The sequence below is a fragment of the Aphidius gifuensis genome, linkage group LG3 (genome assembly GCF_014905175.1).
Source record: "Aphidius gifuensis isolate YNYX2018 linkage group LG3, ASM1490517v1, whole genome shotgun sequence".
Taxonomy (NCBI): domain Eukaryota; kingdom Metazoa; phylum Arthropoda; class Insecta; order Hymenoptera; family Braconidae; genus Aphidius; species Aphidius gifuensis.
In genome coordinates this window covers 2,344,930-2,368,172 of record NC_057790.1, presented here as the reverse complement: position 1 = coordinate 2,368,172, position 23,243 = coordinate 2,344,930, and the positions used below count along the sequence as shown (strand labels likewise).

Sequence of the window (23,243 nt, the reverse complement as noted above, 5' to 3'; positions counted from 1 at the left end):
TGACAAATGAACAATTTAAAAAAAATATATTTATTATTCAATTTTTATTCTATACATTGTTTTATGATTGATGAATAATATATTGAAGTCATATATGCAATTCAACTGGGAAAAAAAAATAACATTCTCTATTTTGTGGCATTTTAAAGTTACGACGGGATATAAAATTCTGATGAATACACCAAATTGAAAAACGGAAGACCGAGATTTAGAAAAATAATAAAAAAAAATTAATGAAAAAGAAAATAAAACATTTTTGATTGGATTCGTGAGCGTTTGACATTTTTAGAGTTCAGCTTAATACGTATTTCGAGTAGAAAAAAAAGAAGAAGATAGAACGTTAGTTTGTCAGAAAGCAAAAAATAACATTGAAAAATAAAAGTAATCATTAAAAAAAAATTCTAGTCATACAAGAAAAAATAATTCGGATCAGTATCGAGTGTTCGTTAGAGTACAAAAAAAATAATAAAAAATAATAAACTAAATTGAATAAAAAATAAAGGAAACTGTTGAAAAAGTTATAGGAAAAAAAAATTTAAAAATAAAAAAAATGATAAAGTTGAGAGTCACTTGCAAGAAAAGCCAGTTGAGACAGAAGAAAAACTCAGTACCGCTGAATAAGCAAAGAAACGATGCACTTAGTCGTCTAAGATACTTTTTTTTTTTTTTAATTTTTTTTTATTCTTATTTGTTTTATTCTATTTTTTTTTGTTCCTCTATTGCTTCCCCTCTTGCTCCTTCTATTCTTGTGTATAACACTCAGTTCTCGACATTGCAAAAAGGCATTTAGCCCGCATTTAAAGATTCCTACTTTAGGAAAATGTGAAAACTCTCGGGGGAGATAACAAGGATACGCCGAAAGAAAGACAACATTTTATGGATTTGTTTTTTATCTTTTTTTTTTTTGTTATTTTATTTTTTTTCATTTTACCCCACAGGACAATCTCAACCATTTAACTTAACAGTTAAACTTTTGATAAAAGCTATCATTTAGTGTTTTTTAGTAAACATTAAATGTTTTTTTATTTGTTTTTTTTTTTCCATTGATTTCATGAAATACTATAAAAGCTGAGAATTATTATATTTTTTTTTTTATTAAAATTTGTTGACAATCAAGTTTTATAATGCTGAAAAAAATTTAATAATAAAATATGAATAATAAAATAAATAAAATAAAAAAGTTTAAAAATTTATAAATTAAAAATAAAAAAAGTACACTAAAAATAATTAAAATTCTATACACTGAGAATTTTTTTATTTTTTATACTGTGTTTGGATTAAAAAATTTTTAAATTAAAGAAAATTCATTTAAAGAATAAAAGTTACTTTTTTCACTTCAATTAATTTATTTTTTCTCATGTTAATTAATTTTTTTTATTCTCTGTCATTCTTAAAATTATTTTTTTAAAAAATTAAGTTTTTTATTTTTTTCTCTAAAAAATTAGAGTGAAATTTTTATGTTTTCTAAGTTCATTAAGTTGATATTTTTTCAAACTAGAATATGACCAATAAGGGTACTTGAAATATATTAAAACATACAATGATATAAAATTTTACCCTTTATTTTACGTGTACTGAAAGACGACATATTCACCCAAGTGTTGTTCCAGTAGAGAGTCGCTCTAGACTCAGCTCCAGACGGTGCTGAGACCCAACATGAATAGTCTATATATATTTCTACCCACTATCAAACACTGCACGTCATTTTCGTGCGTACACCCCAAGGCCTTTATATTATATACATATATACATATAAATGGTGACAGACTGAGTAAAGCAGGTGTATGGCTGACATCAACGACTATTTTAGTCTCCATACATATATCTATATCTACACTTGTCTTCCCATAAATGCTGTTATTTCTCTTAGATGTCAACTCAGCTATTTCTTGTTGAAAGAATATTTTATATATAAATTTTTTAATTTAATTACACTTTGAAATTATTTTTTAATTAATTATCTTATTAATTTTTTTATTATTTTATTATTATTTTTTTTTTTTCAATTATGACAGAAAAAAAAAAAAAATAAAATGAATAATCTGGAATACTAGAAAAATCACGAGTATAAAATCAATAAAATTGTTGGTTGGTAGGATCTATCATGGCATGTCCACAGGCAAGGGCTTGGTTAATAGTATTGCCTGATTCCCCTGTTGCAGTAATGTCCGCCTCGTTCACAAAATCAAACGACTAACCCGATTATTCAATTATACTGTACACCAATGTAGTCAATTTTATTTTATTTCGATAGATAAATATGTATTTATTAGTTTTTTTTTTTCGAATGTTTTTATATTTCGTTTTTTCCAGTCGTCAATTCCATCGGTGAACCTGCGTTAGTTGATGTGTTTGTTCATGAACGTGGCAATCATGCTACAGGCTTTGTTATATTTTTTCACATAGACATATTTTTTTTTTTTTTTTCCATACACTCACGTTTCGAGAAAATCAAGAAACCATGAGGCCTACTATGAATATTAACGTACCGAATATATATGTAATTTTTTTATTAAAAAAAACTTATTTTTGTTTACAAAACAATCAACACGAATTTAATTGGAGAAAAAATATAAAAGTAAAACGGAACAAGCCAGCATGTTTAAATGACACTCGAGCATTGCCACACACTGCTAAAAAACGAAAAAGATTTTTTTTATTTTTAAAGTTAAAAATAAAATAAAAACACATAGAGAAAAACAAAAAAAAAAAAAAAAACATTGAACAGTGCAGTTTGCCATCGAGAGATCTAACATTTTTTTGTTTTTACTTTTTTTGCAGGGTGCACTTTGTCTCGACCGTTATCCACCTGTCGCATGATCTTCCATGGCTTGAAGGCTCTGCCTTTAATGTACTCCTGGGATTTAACAGTGAGTATATATATTAAGATAATACTTTTTTCGTAACTCAATCTTTATTTGTTTGACTCATTTTTTATTGAATCACAGTCAAATTTGTTCAAAATTGATACAATGATTGATGCACATTGTATCCATCATTTTATTAAAAATAATTACTTATTTTTTTCTCAAAAAAAAACAATGATTTTCATTAAATATTACCAACTATATTTCAAGTAATTGAATATATTTTTTTTTCACTACTGTTATGTAATACAAAACACCTTTGAATTATTAAAATTATAAAAATTACATAAAACAATTTAAAGTCTGACATTGCTTGACTTGTACTACTGAAACAAGTAAACGTTTTTAAATTATTCTCCAGTAAAATTATTGGATACGATTATTCAGAATAAACGAAAATTCATTTTACTTTTTGTGGTGTTTAATAATTTTATAGATTATTTTTTATTTTGTAAATTTATCCACGAAAGAAAAAAAAAATCTAAATTAAATGAATTTTATTGTTATCGTTATTTAATGATGATAATAAATAATCATTTATTGAAGAAATATCGTGAGGATAACATGGGCAATCGAAAGAGCTTTTGTATAAAAATACAGTGATAAAAAATAATGCAAAAAAAAAAAACTCTTCAAGTCTCTTGGGTATTAAATGAAGAGATTTCGATTTCTGAACAAAATGAATCATAACAACGAGAGAAAAGATCAATAAAAAAACATATGTTGCAATATAAATAAAATAAAATCAATTTTTATTTTCTGTTTTCTTTTTTTTTTTTTTTTCAAAACACCCAAGAATTAATATGATCCAAAGTATCAAGTAACCAATATCAAAGTATTAAAGTATCAAACTCGAAATAAGTTTTTGATATTCCATTTTTTTTTTTATATAAATTTCGTTTTTTTTTTCTTTCTTTTATAGAAAAAACCTTTTTCTCTTTTTCTGCCGACTACGTGAATTTTATTCGTCGACAAGTTCGAAGCACGACACCTGCGACCGCAATTTTCCAAAATCGAAGTAATAAATTGTGGTGTACCAGTTATTCTATCGACTTGTCAAAACAGAGAGAAAATCGTTGGCTTTGTGATATCTCGTTTGGAGTTTGGACGGTTTCATTTAAAATTGTTCATTATTGTTGTTTTTGTTGTTGTTGATGTTGATGATGTTGATACTGTTGGTGAACCACACTAACTGTCTGAATAAAACTACACATTGTATATGGCCATGTTATTTTAGCCACGATTTCGTGGATCAATAAATTACGATGTCCATATCAAAAGTACTTAGCTCCGATTGGCTGATTTAATCATCTGATCTGATATTTTATATCTCAATAAATTTTTTTTAAATCTGTGATTGTTCTTTTTTTTCATTTTTCATTCATCATCATCATCATATATTGTTGTTTATTTCAAAAAAAAAAAAATTAATAAAAAAGCTGCACAACTGTGTGCTTTAAATTCGCACGTGAAACAGCTTTTGTATTCAATTAAGCAACAGCTAAAAAAAAAATTAAAAAACATACCAAATCAGTTTTAGTAAACATCAAGCACATACCTTTGTAGTTATATTCAAAATAACACCCTGAGGCTAACCGGCAAATGTTTGATGTTAATTTCAACCTCACAAAATATATATTGCTTGACGCTCAAAAACATTGTTATTGACAAAATAATTTTTATTTTAATATTCAAATGAAAAAAATACTGTCTACATAATCATTAACATACAAACAAACGTATTATAAAAACTATTGATATAAAAAAAGTACAATAAAGTACTGAGAGAAACCAAATAATAATTTTTTTTTAAATGAAAATTATAAAAATAAAAATTGTCATAGCAAAACATTTTACGTATTTATATACGATTGGATACATTGCCAAAATTTATGAAAAATAAAATTGGCAATTTTCCATTATTGAGAAAATCCAAATACAACCATGTCTTTTTTCTTTTTCAGTACAAAAACCATTTCACACATTGCTGAATGGGTCAGTCAGTTTTGTCGAGTAACGAAAGTTTATTGTTTGCGTTGACATATATATTCGTATTTGTAATATAAGGATAGTCTTTACTTAGCTACTAAAGATGCTGTTAAATTCCAATGTCATATATTTGTACAAGTATAACATGGAATCTTGATATTGTATTTATATATATGTATATGGATTTAAAAGTTGGACATTGTAAGCTTCTTCTCTCGTGGTTGTCTAAGAGCCAAAGTATCGTAAAGTCCAAAACCACAAACTCATGCAGACTTGCATTAATTTTCAAGTCCTGCAGCTTTTACTTGTTCAAGCTTTTCTTCGTATACACATTGACTAGATATATACACTAGCCATTGGTTTACAAATTCTCACCACCAATGAATACAATCTAATGCTTTTGGCCTGTAAAGTCTTACCACAGCTAAATGCAGTGTTGGAATATAAGCCATAGCCTATTATATATAACCGACAAATATTCAACACTGACTTAATGAAGTATTTCTTTTCATATATACAAATGTGTGTATGTATTTTTATGCGTATGAAATAATAACCTCGCATACATAGGAGCAACCCATGTACCCTTTGATGAATAATACCTCAAAAGAAATTGAAAATAATAAAAATAAAATATATAAAAGTCAAGAAAATAAAAAATAAAATTTACACTTGAGCTTTTTCACTCGTATTATGTGAATACTTTAATTGGTCGAAAGTATAAGCTCTTTTTCATTACAGTAACACGTAAAAATTCCACTCACATACCAAAGCTCAGATTTTTTTAAATTGTTTTTTTTTTTTTTCCATTTGCATCATTAAGCTGTAATCTCATTCTTTTTCTTTACAGTATTCGTCTTTCAGTGTTTCCGCAATTAGTAAAAAAACCAGGGTAAATACTTGGTGAATTAATTTGTGAGAAAAATAAAATACAGTTAAAGAATAAAAAGAATTGAATGAAATAAAAATAAAAACAAAAAAAATACAAATTAAATATAATTACAATTGTATTTTTGGGTGTAAATTTTAGGGAAATTTAATTTTATTAAATTAGATTATTCAATTTGAGTAAACAACAAGTTAAACAAAGTTGAAAAAAAAAATATAGTTAACAATAGATACCTAAATATACGATGAATAAATTTCAAAAACATTTTATTTACTTAACAATTATTACTTAGTTTCATCAGCATTTTATTAACAAAAAAAAATAAGACATTTGCTAACAATCAATACATTTATCAATAATAATAATATCAACAATTGAGTTTGATAAACTTGAAATTCATCAATGCAATTCATTCAAATAAATAAATAGACAAATAAAATCCAAGAAATAATTAATTTAATCTACAAAATGAATAAAGTTGTATTATGATTGCTGACGTCAAAAGAGAGTGTATATTAAAAAATCTGAAAATTCGTTATATCAACGAATTAAAATTTAAATTCAATGTTCTTATGTACATATTTTTTGTGTATATATACGAGTATGAATACAGCCACATATATAAAATATCTAACGATGTTTCCTTTCTCGTATTTCTACTTTTCAACTGGTGAATATTTTTCTAGTATTTCATTTTTCATTCTATATATCTCACCACTTTACTGTCACATATACCTTGGCTTTATGTGACGTTCTACTTTGCGTATATTTACTCTCTTTTAAATTTAAATAGCCAAAAGTATATACATATACACCATAAACCGTAATGATGATACCCAGATGCCGGAAAAGTCATTACTCGTTAGTCAAATTTTATATAACAGTCGTCTGTATATATCTACAAAATAAAAAATGAAAATAAATATAAAAACTAATAATAAAGAAAAAAAAAAAAAATGGTAAAAAAAATATAGTTTCATTTGGTTTTTTTGATGAGATAGATATCGAGAACCGATGCCAAATAATGTGAATAAATTCATTGGATGAATGATGTGCTGTCTTTTTTACACTCGGTATAAATTTATTTCGGACGGTATAAAATAGCCGCAATAACTGAAAAACCCCATCGACCAAAAAATCCAAAAAAAAATATAAAATGGTTCATTAACACCTCTTGGAAAATTTTAAAACGTCAATTTTCAAGTATCAATTTAAAGTATCCTACGGTCTATTTAAACTATATACATTTTTTTAAATTGAATAAAAATCAATTGAAGCAAATAACGTGAATTTTTTTTTATCTTGATATCTTGTTAAAAAAATTCAATCATAAAGAAAAAACAAAAATCAATAGTGATTTTTAAATCAAAGATTCTGCGGTAGATTTCAAGGTTAATATACGTGCCGGTGATATTCTTTGTCCTGGCAAAAGACACGAGGAAAATAGATCAAAAAAATATATATATATTAAAGAATAGAAAAATGGAAATATAGATAGAAGTATAAAAGGAGAAAACTGTTTACTGGCATCTGGAAAAATGGGCTTTATGCCAGGGTGCGTTTTCTGGGAAATTTTGTACCATGTGCACGTATACTCGTGTAATGAAGGTGACCAGGAGGTGGACACAAAAACCAAGTCTGCTTACAATTTCAGTTCACGACGTTGAGTTTTGTATATATGCTTAAAACTGCAAATAAAAAAATCTATTTTAGAGAGAGCTTTTTTTTTATTATTTTAAATATTTCATTAACACGCTTAGTTAATTTTATTTATTTTTTTATATTTAATTTTTGACACTTGTAAATAAATAGTTTGTATATAATAAATGAAATAAAAGGTTTATTCTTTTTTATCACAACAAAATTGTAATTGATGAAAAATTATGAAAGGTTATTTTCTAAATTATTTACGAAATATTTTTTTTTTATGTGTTTTAGTAGATTTGATATTTTTTAAAAATGTTTTAAAAGTGTAAAAAAATATAATAAACAGCATAAATAAAATATTACGAAGAAGAAAAAAAAAAGAAGATAGTTGAGTTTTCTGACCTGGTGCGATAAAATCCCTGAAAGTTTATGCAATCCTATTCATCAGCTTTTCCGACTGCTTTTTTTTTTTTTTTCTTTTGGCTTTTTCATTTTATTTTTCTTTCCTATTTTTTTTTCTTTTTATTTTTCTTCAACCCTTTCTTTTTTGTTTTCATATACTTAGACTGCTGTATTTTTTTTTTTTTTTTTCATTTTTCGAGGTGGTTTCAACGTGGCTTAGGTGAAACGAGGCGCATTATCTTTGCAGGCAGAAAATGAGAAGCCTTGCAATGAGAGAGAAAGTGGTCGTCATCCAGTGGCTTTCAAGCTACCCTGGCGTAAAATGTACTTTTTGAAAAAAAAAAATAAATAAATTCTGACCACAACTCTTCACCTTTCTGCCATTTTCATATAGTATATTTTTAGGTTGAAATTTTTTTTCAACTTATACATTTTTCGTTTGTTCTTTATTAATACACTATCATCTATATATTTACAAAATTAATTAAAAACCTTAGTAACAAAATAAACTTAAAAAAGAAAAAATAAAAACAAATCCCATTTACTTTTCTATAAGAAAAAAAATTCCATGAAATAATCTTCGTTATCAATATTAAATTTAAAAAAATTAAAACTGAATAAATAAATCTATATTCTCGGTAAAAAAAAATATTCAATTTCCTTCCTCAAATTCTAAAAATAAAAAAAAACCTCGAGAATATATAAATACAATTTACAATAATATCTATTATTAAACTTGAATGATATAAAATTTAATTGTAAATGTTATAATAAATTTTAATTTTCAGATTTCTTGGATATCTCGTATGTCAAATATAATCGAGATAATAGCGTGCCAAGTGGAAAAATTTTATGATGGACAGTACGAGTTATAATAATAATTGATGAGCGAAAACGGCACTGATTGCTAATTCGTATTCCACGTCGTGGCTCAGAAAATTAATGGCATCAAAACCGTAATGATGCAGCCAAATAAAGCACACATACATAACACATATATTGTTAGCTCATTTGCGCTTTGATTAATTCAAATTGGTAAGTCAAAAATTAATTTCATCATTATAAATATATTCATCACGATAGTTTACGACAATTCACACTACTATAGTAAATATATTTTTTATTTTTTTTTATATACAAATAATTGAGTGTTAATGTTGTTTGTTTTTGTAAATATATATTTTTTATTTTCTATTATTTTGTTATCTATACTTTCACATCGTTTTAACCCTCAAAATATTAAGCTTATCCTTCACGCGAGCCTCTAATCTGGATTTACGATCGCGTTCAGAGGCTTTAGAAAACGAATTTTGCTTGAAATGGCAGGGTAGTTTACCCTCTTACTACGATTATATACACATAACATACCACAACATCAAATGACTCAAAGTTAAAGCTCTTATTTTATCATAAAACACTTGAAAAATAATAAAAAATTAATGATTATTTAACAAACTCGTAATAACGCAAATATATTTTACAATGTTCTTTTTCTTTTTTTAATTTTATTTTATATTATACTATAAAAATAAAATTTGTTTAAAACACTGTTTTACTGAGTTGGTTTTATATACTAAAACGATTTTTGAACACTCGAGTAAATGTCACCAGGGGTTAACAAGCAAAGGAACAAAACACGCCGGCTGGAAAAATAAATAAATAAAGAATGAAAAAAAAAAATTCATAAAAACGAAAACACAGAAAAACATGTGGTATATTGCGAGTGCAGTATATAGCCACGAAATTATCTCATTTATTTTTTTTCCCTACTGAATATTTGTTTACCTAGAGTCTATTTTTTATTTCTATATTTTTTTTCATTGTCTAAATAAATAATAAAAAATATATTTTACCGAGTGAGCATGTACATATATTTATTTTTTTTTTTTTTTCGACAAGATAGATCGCACTTTTGTGACAAACGTGAGAATTATGTTAACCCTCAATATACAACACGATGCGAGTCATAAATTAAACTACAGGTTATAAAAAAGAAACCAAATGATAACTAAAAAATAGTTAAAAAAAATAAAATAAACTTTGAAATGAAGAGCATAAACTTTTTATCTCTCAAGAGAGCTTTTCAAATAAGATATAAAAAAAATTTAGTATAACATTATTTGAAAAAAAATATTATATAGGTATAGAAAAAATGAAATAAGAAAATCATCTTTTTATATTTATATAAATATTTTCTTTTTTACGTATGATAGTTACTTCGTATATCTGTATTTTATTTTATTCTTTTTTACGTGAGAATAAAGTCGTATTTATTTCCAGTTAAGTAAAAAACCCAAGTTTTTTTATGTTCTATACACATTTACCTAATAAATTTTAAAGGTCAAAGTAAAGAAAAAGATCATGCTAGTAAAGCAATAGTTCTTGTTTTTCAATATAGACAGCAAAAAACAAAGAAAAAAAAAAAAACAGAATATCTCTTGAGATGTATATACAATCATCCCTTAGATTCCAGTAGTAAGTTCCTATCAATATTCTGACCACAATATGTTAAAGTTTTCAGCATCAAAAACTAACATCGTGAGATGAATTTATAGTTTAATATCATATCGATTTTATCTCAATGATGTCAGCTATAAAGTTTGATAATTTTGTCTCGAAATAATTATTAGAATAGCCCAAACTGAGTGATAAAATACTGGTCATTTTAGTAACCAAGTAACTTCAAGTAACTTGACATAATTTCTTTTTATATTGAAATTTTTAAAAATATAATATTATATAATTATTATTTCAATTATAATATTAAAATAATAATATTATAAATCATAAAATTAATACTATTACGTGCAACATCAATTTGCGTAAGTAGAACATCTCAGGCTTCAGTCAGACATGAAAACAGTATATCAAAATATAATTAAATTTTAAATGTTAAATACACCACAAAAATTTACAATATTCTTATAAAATAATTTAATAATTAAAATTATAAAAAAATAAGAAAGTTATTATTAATTCCTAGCTATGTATATTGAAATGATTTCAATAAAAAATTATTCAGTGGCTTTATATTAAATCCCTTGAATTAAAAAATTAAAACATTATAGCAATTGAATATAACAAGTAAAAAAATAAATAATAAATTTAGCACTTGATAATGATGCCCCTAATACAACATGAATAATTCAATTAATTGCTTGATATTTACTTTCTCCTATCTAATGTCTACAGTTATACATATATATATAATATGAAAATTCATTTCATCACATGCAGTACCAAGAGTTCTATTCTCTTATTTTCTTCAAAAGCAAAACCCAAAGGCAGCAAATAATTAAGCTCAAGTTTACCCATACAGTAGTAGTAGTAGTAGTAGTAGTAGTATATAGTAGTAGTGTGCTTTCAGAGCTTTCAAGTAGTGCATTAGCACGACATGCCAAGGCTTTTCACACCAATACATTTATAATCATAGATATATGTCAGTTTAACATCAACATAACCATCTATATTGCCTTTCATATATTGTTAACATTTGTGATTATATTTGTCTCGAAAAATACGTGGTGAAAATTTAAATAAGCACCACCACTTTATGCATTCAGTGTGCATGTTTTTTTTTATTTTATTTTTTTTCATTCAATATCAATAATAGCTAGATAGTGAGGCTATAGAAAGTTTGATTATATATATTTAAATTTAGATTTGAAGAAATTAAAAATTAATCAATATTGAATGTCTATTGATTGACATTAAAGTTAAAATAAGAAAACTTTTTTGTTTGAAATATTATATAGTATATGAACGAGTATTTTTTCACAATTTTTGAAATGCAATTGAGGTTGATGGTCATGAATTATCGATGCAGTTTATCGACGACGAGAAGTAAGTGCATCGAAAGGGTTTTTCACTAAAAATCAATGGGTTTACATGAAGTCACGTTTCAGCCACAAATAGGTTGGCCAAAGTTGCTCTGTAAATTTTTTCCGAACGTTTATGTATTTTTAAATTTATATATTTATTTATTTTTACATTCAGTAAAGTTACTTTTTTTTTTCATTTATTTGAATAATTATTATACGGATGAAAAAATTAAAATAAAATAAATAACCACAGTCGGAAGCGTTTTATTGACTTTAAAGCTTGTTTAAAAAAAAAAAAATATTGAGAATGATCAAAATTTATATACAGTAATGGTAAAAAGCATCAAGTATCCGGCATTGACAAAATATATATTATTTTTATTTTTTATATTTTTTCTTTCGTCGCAAAATGAGTGGCAACTATCCAAGTATACTTCTTCTTACTATATCGAGTGTCAAGAATTAAAGTGGCGGAATGAAAAGCTCCAACGACCCCATTAACAACTTACGAAGACGAAAGTTGCATTGAAGAGAATTGAATTTCTCTAATTCTACTACAATTTTTATCAAAGTAAAAAGAAAAATACATAAATAAATATATATTTATCAAAGAATAAAGAAATTATTCTGATAGAAAAAAAATATTAAGCTTTTCATATATTTTTTCTGTATTCACTTGTAATTCCTTTGTCATATTATTATTTTTTTTTTTTTCATATCATTATTTTTTTTATCTTTCATAACTTTGACTCAACTACTTAATTTTTTTGCTTTAAAAAATAATTATAATAAAAATATGAAAAAATAAATTAAAGTTTTCTTATTCTCATTAATTTAAGATTATAAAAATACTAATTGAATAAAAATATCATAATAGTTGTAATGTTTTTTCTCTCTAATAACAGTTTCATAAGTTTCATTTGAAGAAAAAAAAACTGTTGTTTAATTAAGTGAATGTGTATGTAAAATTAGATGTTTGCAATCTATTGACATTCAAGCATGTTAACCAAAAGTTTGAAACTTACGAGTAACTATATATATTTGCTATTCGTAATATACCAAGCATTGCTGATGGATATATACATATATTTAAATCAACCAAGTATACCTGATAACTTTCATGTGTTGTATACTACAAGTAGTTATGGTCATAATCAAGTATATAACTTTGATTCATAATTTTCCTTTAGTTTGTAAATTAAATGCACATATTGCATCTTGTTATTTAAAGCATGAATAAAATTTTTATTATAATAATGAATTGAATAAAAAAGAAAATTTATAAAATATAACGTTGCAAGAAAATTAGTTTGGACAGCCACTGAAAGTGAGCACTCTCATTTGCTTTTGATAAGTTTAAACTTTGTAAAAAGTAAAGTTTACCAGTCATTACTATTTGTATTAAAATGTTTTCAAGATGTTTTAATGAAAGTATAAGGTATCTTCTCTTATATCCGGATGAGAAATATAATACATAAAAAGATTCAAAGTAGATTAAAGGGTCGTGATATAAGAAAAATTTTGTTTTCAAAATGAATTTTTATATTTTTATTTTTACCATTTACCCAAAACAATATCATAATCATAAAATTACACTTTCATACATGTACTAATTATGGTGTATTTTTTTTTTTTTTTTTATCTTAAATGAGATTTTTAAATTATCAAGATGACATTTAAGATACATAAAATTTCAGCAAAAGTTTTTTCGAGTATACTTTGAAGGATATAATAATCTTGTAAAAGCGGTATGTGCTGCAAACAATGGTTCATATTTTTCAGTACACTTGTACACACTCACGTGACAAAAGCAAAAAAAAAAAAAATAAAAGTAGAACAAATGTCGCACTCATTGCATATCCAACTGGGAATTACACAGTTCTAGTGGATTAATGAAATGCTTAAAGCATTTATATGAAAAATAAAAAACAATTAAATTAAATAAAATTGAGAAGCATGACTGTCGAGGGGTTAAATGTAATTTTGAATTGTCAAAGACATTTTCATAATTTATATTAAATTGTTTCTTATTATAAAATATATTACGTATAAATTCTTGTTCCTCAGAAAATTTTCATAATTTTTAAGATATTAAAATATTTAACAAAATATTTCATAACAGTTGAAAAGGAAATAAAAAAAAAAAATTCCCTGCGTTAATAATACTATATGAATCATTGAGATTTTTATAGTCTTGATTTTTTTTTTATTTTTTATTTTCAAGCATTAATCATAGTGGCATTTATCCGATATATAAAATTCATTGTTGACCAGAGGTACAATTTTTATTTCAAGCAATTCAGTTAAATCAAAAGTCACATTTTTACCTGTCGTATTTGACCGAACGAAAGCATCATCATCATCATCATCATAAGGAGAAATTGAGAGATAAAAAAGTGAAATAGAAAAAAAAAAAAAATTGAAGCAGTCTTCCCCAACGTATTTGAACATCATTAATCACGTAGATTGGGTATCGGGGCTTTGTCACTATTCACACGATTCGTCATGCTTGGTAAAGCCGGATTTAGGTAGATGTCGACAATAGCTTCGTGTTAACAAAGTGTGATGTGAATTGTCTTTAAGAATACCACACATGCATGATAACTAAAAAAAATAAAATAAAAAATAAATAATTTTGTTTAATCCTTTTAACACAGTAGTATCAGTGATCCTTTGTAAGCTTCATGTTTACCCAATACACATGTGAGCTTTTGTAAATCCTCCTTAACGCTTGTTAGACTCACTAAAATTCAAAACTTTTTCTTTTTGATTAATCCGATATGATGTAGAAAAATTAATAATCATTTTCATATTTATAATTTCAAACTCAAAACTTTAAACTTGTACATTTGTTTAATTTGTAGAAAAAAAAAAAGCTTTAATTTTTTTAGAGAAAATTTTAGTAAACATTTTTAGGTCAAAGGCTATATGTGGAAATATTTTTTAAAATTTATATATACTTGAATTAATTGCTTTTTTTCTTTTTATCACATTATTTATTTTTTTTAAATTTCATATACGAGCACATTGGCGCGCTACGCGCGCTTGTATCTATACCTTCTAAAAGGTTCATTGTTCATTGATTTTATAAACACAAGTATTATCGCATAAAAAAAAAAAAGAATGAATAAATTGACGAAAAATTTTTTTAATTTATTTATTTACACATAAATTACACATAATTCACACGTAATTTTTAGTCTAATAACATCAAGATTGAATGTTGACTGAAAAAGTTGTGCTACCTTGATATGTCAATTTTATTTATTTATTTATTTATTATAAAAATATAAAAAATATTTAAAAAAATTTTGTTTTTGAATTATTTCTTCACACATAAAAAACACATAATTCGCACAAAATTTTGAGCCCAATTGCATTAAGATCCGATGATTATTGAAAAAGTTGTGCTAGCTTAATATGTCAATTTTTTAAAAAAATGTAAAAAATAAAAAAAAAATTTTCTTTCAAATTTATTTCTTCACACATAAAAAACACATAATTCGCACAAAATTTTAAGCCCAATTGCATCGAGATCCGATGATTATTAAAAAAGTTGTGCTAGCTTAATATGTCAATTTTTAAAAAAAATATAAAAAATATTAAAAAAAATTTTCTTTCAAATTTATTTCTTCACACATAAAAAACACATAATTCGCACAAAATTTTAAGCCCAATTGCATCGAGATCCGATGATTATTGAGAAAGTTGTGCTAGCTTAATATTTGAATTTTTTAAAAAAATGTAAAAAATAAAAAAAAAATTTTCTTTCAAATTTATTTCTTCACTCATAAAAAACACATAATTCGCACAAAATTTTAAGCCTAATTGCATCGAGATCAGATGGTTATTGAGAAAGTTGTGCTAGCTTAATATGTCAATTTTTAAAAAAAATATAAAAAATATTTAAAAAAATTTTCTTTCAAATTTATTTCTCTACACATAAAAAACACATAATTCGCACAAAATTTCAAGCCCAATTGCATCAAGATCTAATAATTATTAAAAAAGTTGTGCTAGCTTAATATGTCAATTTAAAAAAAAAAAATATCAAAAAAAATTTTGTTCACTCGCTTTTTTTTGTTGTTTTTTCGTTGCTAACGAAATAAATAAAAAAATAATAGAAAAAGGCAAACAAAGAAATTTGTATGAGAGTAAGTGAGAAAAAAACAATGACCAATCAAATTTTCGGAAGACCGATGATGTTTGTCCTTTTTATATTAGGATTCAAAGTATTTAAATTTGGGTTTGTAATTAATTGTTGATCTAAAAAATTTGACTAAAATCATTGTCGTAATTTTTTTATATTTGATTCTTTTTTTTTATTTTTATTTAACTAGAACAATAACTGCTGGTAGCTCAGCTTGTATAAAGATTTTTTTTTTTTTTTTCTCCTTTTATTGGAGAATGTTAGAGAATGGTTTGGCTTTTCGTATGGTCTGGTCGAATCTTTTTTTTGCAAACTAAAAGTGGCGTGTGAGGATCTGAACATGACTCTCGAGTATTCCCGTTTTTGTGGTGGTCTTTTGTCACCTTTTGTCCTGTCCACCAATGAGCTCATATCCATTATATTTTTAGTAGTTGAAAATAATAATCGTACATATATATTATTATTTTTTTTCTTTGAATAAACATTTAAATTACAAATAAAATAAAAAAATAATTAAAATAATATATGAAGAAAAATTTCTATTGCCAATGAAAAATTCATATCTCAAGAGTAGAATTAGTCTGAGGCTTTTTCAACTTGGCAAGTTTCAAAGTAGAACATCTACACACACATAATCATCGTTCATGTTTTCACATCTTTTGTTCACCTTCAAAATACCGTACAAGTTGTGTAAGCCAAAGAACATCTATAAAACAATTTTATATGTCATCCCAACTGATGTCACACTAAAGGTATATAATGCTGATGCCAAAGAGTTGCAAGACCATATCAATTTATCAAATTGTAACATAAAATCGTTACTCCAAAATTTTAACACAATCGTATATCTTTCGTTATTATATTTCCGATGAAAAATAAAATGATACAAATTACAAAATATATAAATAATAAAATAGACATGTCTAAAAAAAAATTGCAAAAATCTTTTTTGATTTTTTGGCAACGAAAATGGATGTTGTATATTTTTTTTTATTTTGCAAATTTATATATTCCATGGGTGGTAGGATTTTTTTTTTATGATATCGTTGAAAATCATGTCTCTACGAGAGTGACTACATATCTAGCTAGCTGTCAAAAATAACCACTAACTATGTGCACGCAGCATTTAAAAAAAAAAAAAAAATACCAAAATTAAAAAGAATTTATTATTATTACTTTTTAAATTTAGTAAATTTTACCTAAAATATACAGACCCATTTATTCATTTTTTTTTTTAATTTGATATAAAAAAAATTATAGCTTATGTGTATAATAAAAATAAATAATCATCAAAATTGTCGATAAAATTTTTATATCAATAAATAATTTACAACATTCTTTAGAATTTTTTCGTCTATTTTTTGGTTAAAAAAAAATTATATTGTATAAAAATTTTTTAACCGCTATAAAAAAAATTATAAAGCATATCTTAAATTGGCGCAATTGTGTGCAAAAAAAAAAAAAAACTTAAAATGGAAAAGACAGACTTCATTTGACTATACATATAAAGTTGAAAAAGTGAAAAAAAAAAAAAAATATAAAATAAAAATAAATAAAAAAAATAGAAAGAAAAGCATTTAAAAAATAAAATAAAGGGACAAAAGGTAATGTAAAGAAGAAGAAAAGTTTTTAATGTCAAGGAAAAAAAAAATAAAACGTTCGTCCAACAGTTGAATGAGATAAGAGTATACCATCTTCGTTCATCCTGTTGGTATTCTTTGTGCTATAGTGCCTTCCAAGTCTCTTCTCATTCAAAGATCAAATTACCGGTGACTTGAAATAGCCTGATGAGTGAGGGTTGATATAATATATAGTTATATTTCAAGTGTTAGTAAGAGAAAAGTAATGGACAATAAGAGAAAAGCTCATGATGCTGTCAACGCTTGTGTCTTGTAATGTTGCTTTCAATTAAAGTAAACAAGACACGAGAATAAGCTTGAATGAAAATAATACTTTGATCTTGCGGTTGTTAAATTGCTATATCGTCTTTCAAAATATATCCATATATAACTTTTGCATTGTACACATTGTATATTGAATTTTGGATAATTTATAAAGGCCTTGGAAGCTTTTGAGTTGCGGTAAATACTGATATCCTGATGGTGGATCAAGCCCCATCACTAGATACGTCGCAAACGTTAATTTCATTGGTTAATTCATACGGAAAATAATTGGGTGATAATCTCATAATCGTATCATTATCATCATCTTCATATAACCAATTTTTTTTTTATCAAATTAATTTTTTTTCTATAGTCCATTATCATTTATTAAATAAATAATTACCTTATATTAAATTTAGTTGAAATAAAATTGCTTAAAAATTCTTTTAATAACTGAAATTGTTTTTTTTTTTATTATTTTAAAAATATTTTAATAGTAAATTCATGTATGTGCAATTATGTGTAGATGGTATTATTTCAAGTACATTTTAGAATAAATTCCTCAGCTGTAAATTCCATCCCTTAATCCACTTCAATCAATGACCGTTGAACAAGAGAAATTTCACTGATCCATATCATTGGTATTCTCAAAGTACCATATTAATTGAATGTTCTTCTTGGCAAATATTAACATTTTCATAATTTTATTATGTTTTGACAAAATCATCATATAATATTTTGCATCATCACGTGTGTTACCAAACAAACACTGTGGTTTTGTGCATTATTTATTTTGTTTAATTTGTGGGATTTGAGCTTTATCATTTGACAGACAAAAATGTTTCTCAATTTTTTTTAATTATTATTTTTACTGTTCATTTTTTCAAGGTATTTTATGAATATGCATATATCCATTGAATTGTGAACAATTCTCTTTTGAAATCTTTTCTCTTTTTTTTTTTTTTTCTATGGAGAAAATATATTTTAGTCTAGCTCATACAAACCACTCGTACGAGATTTTTTTTATTTCTTTTTCTTAATATTTCTTTTATTTTTTTTATTCCACCTTTATTTAACTCACCGTCTTCGATCTCATTCGGCTGAAAAAACGTGCCATCGATAATGCATTGAGAAGAAATATAAATTTCTTTTTTTTTTTTTCAAATGCCGAAATCGTGAGAATTTTAATGCCTCATTTACAATCACATTGCAATATATTAGACTTTATATATAGGCTCCATATGATTCTACGAGAAATTTTTTATGCGGTATTTAAAGAAAAATTTATTTATCAAGCATCAATTGATTTATTAATTTACCAATCTAAGATTTGAGAAATAAAAAAGCTATATCATTCTTTTTATTGTAGTATTTTTTTTGAATTATTTTAAGGAAACGCAATTTTGTTTCTACTTCAATTATAGGATTTCTCTCTGGAAATTTAATAAAAGTAATCAACTTTAGCCTGGTTTTTTTACTTTTTGAATTTTTTATATAGAAAATTCGAATCACGTTAATCTAAGACACATTTCTCCTACGTTCAGAAATAAGAAAAAGAAAAAGAAAAAAAAAACCATATTACAAAAAAGAAAAAGTAATTAGTTGCCAAACGATTTTAGGCTTTCCATAAAAAATAAGATTCCAAATTCTGCCTTATATCCTCGACAAAAATCCATTCGACCTACAGTGTTCCACAGTTACACGATCCCACAGATTGGATAAAAGGATTTGTCGGATAAAAACGAGGCAACATTTTTTTTTTCTCTTGGTTTTCTCCTACATGCTTAACATCTTCATTCCCAAAAGAGAACACTTTCAAATTAATAAGAATTCTTTATTCCATTTTATTTTTTCTTTTCTATTTTATTTCTATACATATACCCTTGTTATTTCATTTTATTTATTCAAAAAAAGAACAAAAAAAAAATACCAAAGAATGACCTGAATCAAATCAAAGTTAAATGAACCATTGAATTTATAAAAAACAAAAAAGCCTTGCTCTATTTCTAGAAGAGGATTTAGCGAATGGAAGTGATTGTAGCATGTGCAGTTAAAAAATATAATTTGAGTACCTACTTCAGGAATTCTCCACAAGCTGTAATACAGTAGTTTGAAAATTCTAGATGGAAATCATGTGGAATTGACTGTAAAAAAAAAATGTACAAAAAAAAAAGAGCAATAATGAAAGAAATAATAGTAAAAAAAATTTAAAAATAGATTTGATTTATTAAAGGCTGTAGTGTGATGATTTGGCAGACTCATTGTGTTATAATGATCATGTTTTTATTTATTTATTTTTTACAACAGACATTTTAATTGCATCACGTAAATTTGTGACAAAATTTTTCTAGTCTTTGTATACACACAGCATCTCTATATTTATGTCATTTAATTTTTTAGCCTTATTTTTAACAAAAAGCTTGAATGACCTCTTTAGTTATCATCTGAATTAAAATGCGTGAAAAAATTTTTAAATGAAATTATTATACATAAATTTTGATGTATATTTTTTTATAACTCTTTATTTATAAACTCATGTTTTATTCATTTATTTATACAAGTTAAAATATAAATTCATATTTTTTTTTTCAATTGCTTTCAAATGCAATCAATCACTACATTCAATGGTCAATAGTTGATTTTTTTTTTTTTTACTTTATTGTTGTCACACAATCAAACAATTTCCATATGTGTTTCTCGAGAAAAAATAGTTGTGTTGGACTCTGAGGGAATTGGAAAGTCGTGTCCAATCCAATACAGTCGTTTTGTTTCCCATTTGGGAGTATATCCAATCGTGGTTTCAATGGTTGAAAAAAAAAGTTATTTGAAAAAAAATATATATAAAAAGAAGAAGAACAAAGATTGAGAAAAAAATAATGCAGTAGATAAAAAAAAAAAAAATAATAATGACATATCGAGAGCTAACCACAAATCTGGGGTTTTGTTTCGACAAAGATCAAAACAACTGAAATAAAAAGCAGTTTGTAATTTTTTTTTAATAATTTTTTTTTTGATATAAATCTCTTGGTTTGTAAATGCAATTTTTTATTATCAACTCGATGAAATATTTCAATTTTAAAATAACCTTAACTCGATAAATTATTATTTTGTAAAATAAATATTTTTGTATTTACACAGGAATTTTTTTTTATTATCTACTTTTTTATTATTGTTTTATTCTGCTGAAATTTTAAATCATTTTTTTTTTTTCTATTTATTTAGGACTGTTTTAGAGTCCACTGAATTTTTTTTTTTTTTTTGTTTTTTTATGTCTTCTTATTTCGATTTAAAGAATCTCACGAATTATAAGACTACCACGTTTTTTATTTTTTACTGTACATCACTACTTTGTATATATATGTATAAAGTCTCCCAGTTATTTCTTCATGCTTCGTGAGCTATCGTAAAGTGTTTTTGCTTGTTTACAAAGAGCCAGGGGCCGTGTAACGAAGTTTGCTTTATCACATGGAGAGGAAACAAAAACAAAAAAAAAAAAAAGTAAAATCGCTGTCAGAATTCACAGGAGGGATGTAAAGTTTAAAATTAAAAAGAAATATTTTCCTTAAAAGACTAAAAATATTTTTAAACTGATGAAAAATTAAAATATGAGTTAATCAATGTTTTTTTTTTTTTGTTTTTATTTTCCATGTTATTTATATAATCATTTTTTTTTATTTATTCTTAAAATTGACAAGGGTTTATTTTAATTTTTCATGTGGCTAGTTTCATCATGCTAAGAATTTCCTCAATATAAAAAAACGAATTTTAAATACAAAACAGTTTAGTAATATCGTAGTGAAATAATTAAAATTAAATCATGTTGAAAAAATAATTAATTTGTGCTTTAGTTGTCTCGTCTATCAATGATAATGAAAATACCATAATATTTTTTTTTACTATATATTAAAATATGGTGACACATGTTGAGGTATAAATTATACTGAATAATTATATAGCAACATGTACATCATAGCTCGTTGATGTCTCTGAGCTTTTCTTGCGATATCTTGTAAGTTTAAAATTATTTGTCCTTTTCAACGCTACGTGTGTGACTATGTACAAGAACATGATAACCACCGAAGGGTGAGAGGTGAGGTGTTAAATATAAAATTCCACATCGGATATATATCGTAGATCAAGAATATTTATGTAAAACGAATGGTGAACGATAAAATAACACTATCCATTGAAATCGTAAAATTAATGGACGTTTTTCATAAATTCTTTGTTTTCGTATTCCAACAATAGAGGGTCTCGTTGAGTTATAATACTAGAATGAGACGACATCATGAAAATGGAATTAAAAGAAAAAACAGTAGGAATATAAAAAAAAAAAAACATTTTTTAAAAATAAAATAAAAAGACACATAGACAAAATGACGTGGAAATAAAAGTGAAAATAAATTTTAAAAAATGAAATAAATATATACTGACGTTTTTTATTCAATAAGCAAAAAATAATATAATGACAGTTGCAATGTGTGGCATTAAAAGAGTGTGTGATGATAAAAAGAAAAAAAATTCTGAGAGAAAACATTAAAATGAATAATAAGGTTTATATACAATGAGTTGAAGTCAAAAGAAAATATTATATAAATTTTTTATAGAGAAGCAACGTGGACATTCTACTAGAAGAAAGTCACTTCAACAAAAAATATAAAAAATAGAATAAAATGAAATAAAAAGTTGCTGGAAAAAATTTACACGATTGAAGTTTTATTTGACACTTTAGATTTCGAAGGACGACTTTTTAAAAAGCAATGTAAATATAGAAAAAAAAAAAAAAAAATGCATTTTTAGTGAGATACTGGCACAGTAAGAATTATATATATTATTTTTTTTTTCTACCAAAAGTATGATTTGCATTAAAGAAAGTGAAAAAGTATGTTAAAAATGTGAAAAATAAAATATAAAAAAAAGTTAAGTAACATGGTTTTTGGTGAGAGGATATAAGCGTTTGAAATTCACTGATTTGGACCAGTGATAAGTTTTTTTCTTCATGGAAACCTTTCTTCGTCTTTGGGATGTTAGAGGGTGCTTTTTCAAGATAACGATCGATGGACGCTGAACCACTTCTATCCCAGACTTTTCGTCTCGCTGGCGTTGGCACATTTTACAAAAAGCTCTTTTAATTTTTTTTTTTTTTTTATTTTTGTTTTCCCTGATTCTGTTATTAGAATTTTATATATATCTATATATTTTTTTATTCATCCAATTAGTTTTGTAACTACAAGATAATTTTTTCGACATAAAATTCGTTAGATATGTATCAATAAAGTTTTAAAAATATACATAATTTTATTTTTTCGAAAATTTTAAGCTTCTACTGTCTTATCTTTATTTTTCGTCCCCTAAAAATTTACAAGTCCATTCATTATATTTTTTATAAATATATTATATTTACTTTTGCATTGTCTGACTATCCAATTTTTATACTACTTAATTTTCAAAAGATTGGCTATTTTTTTTTTTTAAAGTTGCCAAGTTCAAGTATCCATAAAAAAAAAAAAAAAAAAAGAAAATATGTTCTCAGTCTTGTGTAGCATTATTCATTAACAATTTTATTTTGCAACTAAATCAATGATTGAAAAAGAA

At 24.9% G+C, this 23,243-nt stretch overlaps 1 protein-coding gene across 1 annotated transcript in view; it reads right to left on the bottom strand.

The window, feature by feature from the left end:
- LOC122851388 (neuroligin-4, X-linked) overlaps positions 1-23,243 on the bottom strand; it is a 100,679-nt gene that overhangs the window by 76,173 nt on the left and 1,263 nt on the right. The gene's annotated exons all lie outside the window — the stretch shown is intronic.